The sequence below is a fragment of the Nicotiana tomentosiformis genome, chromosome 2 (assembly GCF_000390325.3).
Source record: "Nicotiana tomentosiformis chromosome 2, ASM39032v3, whole genome shotgun sequence".
Lineage (NCBI taxonomy): Eukaryota > Viridiplantae > Streptophyta > Magnoliopsida > Solanales > Solanaceae > Nicotiana > Nicotiana tomentosiformis.
Genome location: NC_090813.1, coordinates 7,932,545 through 7,939,884, shown reverse-complemented (window position 1 = coordinate 7,939,884; position 7,340 = coordinate 7,932,545).

Here is a 7,340-nt window from a genome sequence, read left to right as displayed (position 1 = left end):
ACGACTTCAACCCTATCATCTATGGGGAGCTTATTTCTGAGAGCTCTCTATAAACAGAAGGACCATTTGAAAGGTATTTTCTTGTGCCATATCATTCTATTAGTAAGCAGAGTTGGCCCCTTCTTCCTTATTACATTCCAAGAAGCACAGGTGAAATAGCCTGCAGTTGTTGGTTTCCAAATAGCCTTATCTGGTATATGAAGGTTGTGATAGATAGGTACTTGCAGAATAGCATGAATCATGTGTGCAGGGGCAATGTTGTTGAGTTTCTGAATGTCCCAAGTGCCTAAAGACCAAAATTTTGAGACTGTAATTTTGTCAGGTCTACCTCCTTGTAGACTGTAACTAGCTAGATGGTTGGTGCCCAACCAATTATCCCACCAGAATGAGGAATTGCCTGAGTGTAGTCTCCATTGATTGTGTATTTCAGCTTCTTTTTTGTTTGTCATCATCTTTTTCCAATCCTGTGATTGGCCAGAAGCCTACTTTTTAGAAATGGGGTAGGATCTTTGACAGTACTTTGCAGTTAAGAATTTGCTCCATAGGGTATCCTTGGTTCTGAACCACCACCATTGTTTAAGTTCCAGGGATTTGCAAACATTTTCCATGGCTCTGAATCCAATTCCACCCTCCTCCTGTGGGTAAGCTAATTTTTGCCATGATGCCCAGTGGTATTTATTCTTATTCCGATCCATTCCCCAAAAGAAGTTTGTTGCCCAGTCAATCTGCTTGATCACAGTTTTGGGAGGGAAAACTGCAGATAGCAGGTGGATGGGGAGGGACTGGAGTACATGCTTGACAAGAGTTACCCTACCCCCATGAGATAAGAGTTTGCCACGCCATCCTCTAATCCTTCCCACTACCTTGGAAGTGATGAAGTTAAAGTAGATTATTTTCTTCCTACCAGTGTATAAAGGGCAACCAAGATAGGTAAGAGGAGTCTTTTCTAGAAAAACCTGTGATTTGTTGAATCCTTCTGATGGTGCATTAAAATGCACAGGGGGAGGTCATGAAGTGACTCTTATTCTTGTTGATCAATTTCCCAGATGTGTTTTCATAAGCATGAAGGATATCCATGAATTTTTTCAGAGAAGCCCTACCCCCAGAGGTAAATATTATGATGTCATCAGCAAAACTGAGACGAGTTACCTGAGGGCCTCTTCTCTCCATATAGAAACCATTGAAGAACTGTTCATGAGTGATCCCATTCAGCATTCTGGATAAAAGTTCAGCACCTAAGATGAAGAGAGCAGATGCCAGAGGATCCCCTTGCTTCAGTCCTCTTGTTGAGTGAAAGAAACTACACCTTGTACCATTGACAATTACTGAATACCAGCTGTTAGAGAGGGTTCTCCAAACCATGTCAATCATTTTTAACTGAAGCCAAGACTTCTCATTATGATACAAGTGAAGGTCCAGGAGACCCTATCATATGCCTTTGCCATATCCAACTTAATCACAATATTGGCTCCCACATTTGGTTTTTTGATACCTTAGATAATTTCCTGGGCTAGCATAATATTCTCAGAGATGCTTCTGCCCTTGACAAATCCTGTTTGGTTCGGGGATATGATTCTGGGTAGGATTGGGGCAAGTCTGGAACAAATGACTTTAGATATAATTTTGTTTATGAAGTTACTCATGCTAATTGGTCTAAATTCTGATAGAGAGTTTGGGAATTCAACTTTGGGAAGGAGAACTAAGCAGGCTTGTGTCATGTACCTGGGCATAGAGTGACCACAGAAAAAGGCATTAATCACATTAAAGAGGTTCTGCTTGATGATCTCCCAGCAGTGTTGATAGATTTCCCATTCAAGCCATCTGGGCCTGCAGCACTGGTTGGATTCATTGAGAAAACCACATCATGAACTTCCTCCATGGTGGGATATTTGTTGAGAGCTTCATTATCTTCAGCTGTAACTAGGGAAAGAATACATGATAGCAGGTCTTCCCTAATCACACCACCAGGATATGTGAAAAGGTTTTGAAAGTGATTGCATGTTGCTTCTCCAATTGCCTCATCTTCTTGGATCCAGTCATTATCCTCATCTTTAATCTTGTGGATAAATAGTTTTCTTCTTCTTTCCTTGATTAAATTCTAGAAATATTTGGAGTTAGCATCACCCTCTTTAAACCATTGTAACTGTGTTTTTTTTTCAAGACTGACTCCTCAGTTTTCAAATATTTGGTATACTGTGCTTTGTGTTCATGAAGGGTTGTTCTGTCAAAGTCTCTGTTGGTCCGTGCCCATATTTCTTCTGCTTGTCTGACCTTATCTTCATATTCTCTGACCTTCTCAAAGATATCACCATATTATTGTCTAGACCACTTACTCAGTTCAGAACATAAGGTTTTGATTTTTTGGTGAAAGATCCACATTGGATTTCCATGAAAATTCCCATTCTAAATTGACTGAACCAGAGGCATGAAGGATTCATTTTCAGTCCAACAATTCAAGAACTTAAAGTATCTTTTTGCATTGTCAGGTCTAACATGCATCTCCATGAGCAGCGGAGAGTGATCTGAGCCTGTAGATGCTAAATGGGAGATGGTAGTGGCAAGAAAGGATGTTAGCCAGTTGTCATTGGCTAGACCTCTATCAAGTCTTTTCCAAACAATGGCACAGGGACCTCTGCCATTGGACCATGTGTACTTTGGTCTATAGAAGCCAAGGTCGGTGAGCCCACAATCTTCAATCATACTTAAGAAGTCAATGCTTTTGTTGATTTGGTATGGGATGCCACCAATTTTCTCTTCAATGGATGCAATGATATTAAAGTCTCCAATGGCACACCAAGGAGTATAGAGGACACCAGATTTAATTCTCAGGTTCTCCCAGAGTGGCCTTCTTAGAACTGGCTCGTATTTGGCATAAATGACTGTGATGTGAAAGGATTTACAAGCTTCAACATGCTTTAATTCTATTGTGACTTATTGTTCATCTGAGTCTAGATCTGTACCAGTAAAGTCCTGATCCCAGAATATCCAAATTTTGTTGTTGGGGTTGGAAGTGGCTTGGTTCATGGACAATTGGATTTTGAAGTGGTTGAGGTGAGTGTCATCCAGGAAAGGTTCCAGGACAGCAATGAAGGAGATTTTGTGAAGTTTTCTGAGTGTTTTAGGTCTCTCAAGGGCTCCAGAGGTTCTGATACCTCTGACATTCCATTTGAGTTTACTTATCATTAAAATTGGGATGGGAGTTTGCGGTTTGGTGGAACACTGCTAGATACAACTCTGCTTCTTGTTAACCTTGGTGAGGGTCTCAGTCTGGAGGATGTTTTTTGTGAGGTTTCATCTTGATTGGCTACCCCATTGATTGCATTAATTAGGAGGTCACAATGTTGGTCCTCTTCAGGATCTTCACTGATGTCAACTTCATCATCAAATTTACCTCTCATCTTATCTTCTGATAAAATGGGTATGTACTCATCCATCTCAGGAGAGTATTTGTTCGAAGGACATTTTTCATAAACCACAACATCAATAGGAGGTAGAAATTCTACATGAGTAGCATTGAAGTAATTCTCCTCCATATCTATAGGGGCTAGAAGTGGTTGGGAAAGGGATGGATCTATCCCTGGATCTTTGTATGCAGTTGATTTGTCAGCTGAACCTTGACCAAAGTTTTCCATTAGATGATTCATAGGCTTATGGGATGGAGTATGTGGATCGCTCTCAGGATTATAGGATGGGGAGTGAGGATCATTCTCAGATGGTTCATTGATACTGATTCCTGAATTTTGTCTCCTCATAGCCTTTCTTTTCTTTTGGATGGGCTTGTTTTTGGATTTAGGAGCTTGAAGATTGAAATCTAAGCCTGCATGAGCTTTTCCTTTTCCTTTTAAAAGGCTCCTCAGTTGATCATTATGGGAGGCAGTTTGGTCATCCTCTGAGCTGATAGTCTCATATTGCTCTTCATTCACATATGTAACTGTGTGTTTGGTTGCATGACTGACTGGAGTTTGATCAGTGGTAGCAGGGGGAACAGGGTCCAACCTATGGTCAGTAAATTGTACAAAGGCACACTCATACAAAACATGAGGAATCCCCACCCCTTTTGGAACCCCTTCCTGCCTATCTGTAGGTTTCTCCTGACAAACCTCTTTTCCTCCATTAACTTTAGCAATAGAAGAACCAACATGGGCATTGAGGGGATTGGGAACTTGGGGATTGAGGGGATTGGGAACATGATGCTGAGCATCTGAAGTATTTACATTCTCCAGATCAATAGAAATCAGTGGAGAGGGAACAAAGGTGATACCTGGCTGGAGAGTTGCAGTATTCAATTGTATGGATGCATTTTTAGGCTGAACTGCATTTTGCTTTGGCATGTAGACTTGTTGTTGCTTTTTGTTTATTTGTGAGTTGCCCTTGAAGTTTCTCCTTTTTTGTGTTTTCCATTCATCTTTTGAAGGAGTAGCTCTTGAACTTTGGTTTTCTTCATTGTTTTGTGATTCATTAGCATTTTGGTTTTTGTTTTGTTCTTTCCCTTGGATGTTTGGTGTGACCTTGTGTGCCTTTATTTGGTGTTGTCTTACTGCTCCTACATGGTATGTGTCATTGATGCTCCTTGAAGGTTGTGGATCACTGGAAGCAACTGCAACTTCTTTCTTTTTTCTCTGTACTTCATCATCTGTTTTCTTCACTGGACAAGCACGAGTAGAATGTCTCTGGTGTCTACAATATGTGCAGTACTCAGGGACATTATCATACTGGATCTCAAGCCATTGACCATCTCTATAGATATCTTCATCATATCCAAGCCATACATGGGAAGGCCTTTCTTTGGTGAGGTCTATCTGTATTTTTACCTTGACAACACTGCCTCTTGTTTTTTGAAATGAAGCCAAGTCTAGGAACATGGCTTTATCAACTGGAGACAGTAAAGGAGTGAGTATTTCCATGTAGTAAAGATGCCAAGGCAACTCAGGGATGACAATCCAAATAGGAACAATAGGTGAGTCTTCATTGGGCTTAAAGAGAGGATTCCATGCTTCCAATTTCATCATTTGGCCTCGTATATACATGTATTATTTGGTCCACACTGTTGAGTGATCATACTCATTATCTAGGTCTATGTACACAGTCCTAGCATTGAGGTGAGCAATCTTGAATCCAACCCTGAGTTCAGTCTGAGCAATGAAACTTTTTCTAATTACTTCCATTTTAGGCATGGTGTTGAGGAACTTACCCACCACAGTATACTTGCATCTGTCAGCAAATTTAACCATGCAATCCCCCCTTTTGAAGATAACAACAGGCTTACCTTGTTTTATTGTGATGATTAGTGGAGTGAACTGGATTGGGGCAATTTCAGCTTCATGTCTAGCTCTCAATCTGGTGACATAAGATTGAGTAACAGTTGGAGGAGGAGAGGGAGGTGAATTTGCCAAAGCTTTGGTTTTCGTGTTGGGGTTAGTAAGCTGAGTGGTGCTATTAGTGGTTGGAAGGGATTGCACTGCTGGTTGTGCAGGTGAAGGGACTTATGCAGTTTTAGCTGGAGGTTTGTAGTTTTTCTTGGGGTGTTTTGGCTTCTCAAAATTGGAGGAAACTTTAATAGGAACTTGGGGAGAAGGGGGTGGGATGTATCTGGGATTGGTGTTGAGCAACAGGGGTGGAGTTGTTACCATTTTCGACCGTTTGGATAGTTGGTGCTGGAGGATTAGCTTGGTCTTCATGGTTTTGGTTTGTTGCTAATGCAAATTCTATATAGGCAGCTTTGGTGGTGGTGGTGGTGGTGGGGGGGGGAGGGGGGACAAGGGTTGTTTGAATTACTTGGGAGTGGTTTTGGGACTGCTAGGAAGCTTGATCACCAGTTTTGACTACCTGATGCACTGAAGGAGAAGGTAAGGTTTGGCCATCAACTTTTTGAGCTATTTCTTGCAAATTCTTATGACGAGTAATTTCCTGGGGATCATGAGAGACCTGAGCAATGCTTGGATCATCTAATTGAGTGGCATAAGTGGCTATGGCATTTCGTCGAACACCTGATGAACTCAAGTCTACCGAAACACATTTTTGTAATGTTGTGGAGATTGGCTCGATGAAAATTGGGTTTGAGGGGTGGGAAACAATCTCCTGAACATCAGGAGTCATTTGGCATTGGTTTTGTGCTAATCGGTATACCGGAACACCATGCCTGACCAACTGGAGCAATTCTAGATTTTTCAATTGATCATAGTGATCAATTGCCATGTTAGATTGGCTTGAAACTTTGCATACCTGTTCCTTAGGTGTCGTAGAAGGATTTCCAATTAGTGGTTGATCACAATTTAGCCAGAATCGGAATTTGCATTTCGTCGAACACCAGGTGAGCTTCGACTGTCAGTAGTCTTCGATTGCAAAGTTGATGCAATTGGTTGATACCCATGTGCAATTGATGATGAAAACATGTTCTCCTCATCAAGGCGAAGAGATTGGTACCTAGCTTTTTCTATTCCCACAGTGGAATTGCCTGAAATTTGGTGGAGAGGTGCGCATGATGATAGAGAACAATCTCCATGACTTGGAATTTTCAAATTTGACCCAGAAATCACTTGGGAAATTTCATAAGCTCCCAGGCGATTTTGATGAACAGTGATTGCAGTGCCATTTTTGAGATCTGTTGCGACTAGGATATTGTTTTGGACTGGGGTTTGTTGGGGTGGGTGCACATTTATAAGGTGCTCATTTTGGCGGTGGTCCGGTGGTTTTTCACCGGTGGACGACGTAACAGTGGCCATATCGCCACTGTCGTGTTACTGTAGCAGGCAGTCGCCTTGTACAGAGAGGATTTTTGAACGCTTTACGATTCAATGTATTTGGGATTGACCAACTTGAACTTTCAACTTCCAAAACTAGCGCCGAAACACATCACATCAACCCGGAATGAACTCAAATTTCGCACACAAGTCCCAAATGACATAACGAAACTATTCCAATTCCCGTAACCATAATCCGAATCCGATATCCTCAAAGTCAACTTCCATTCAAACTTATGAACTTTTCAAATCTTTAAATTTTCAACTTTCGCCAATTAGTGCCAAATCCTTCTGAAAATATCCAATTGCTAATCCGGGCATACGCCCTAGTCTAAAATCACCATCCGGACCTAACAGAACTATCAAAACTCCAATCCGAGGTCAAATGCTAAAAAGTCAAACTTAGTCAATTCTTCCAACTTAAAGCTTCAACAATGAAATTCATTCTTCCAAATCGATTCCGAATAACTCGAAAACCAAAAACGACGATTCACATAAGTTATAATATATCATACGGAGTAACTCATGACCTCAAACCACCGAGCGAAGTGCAAATGCTCAAAACGCCCGGTCGGGTAGTTACGGTACGTCACGCCCCGA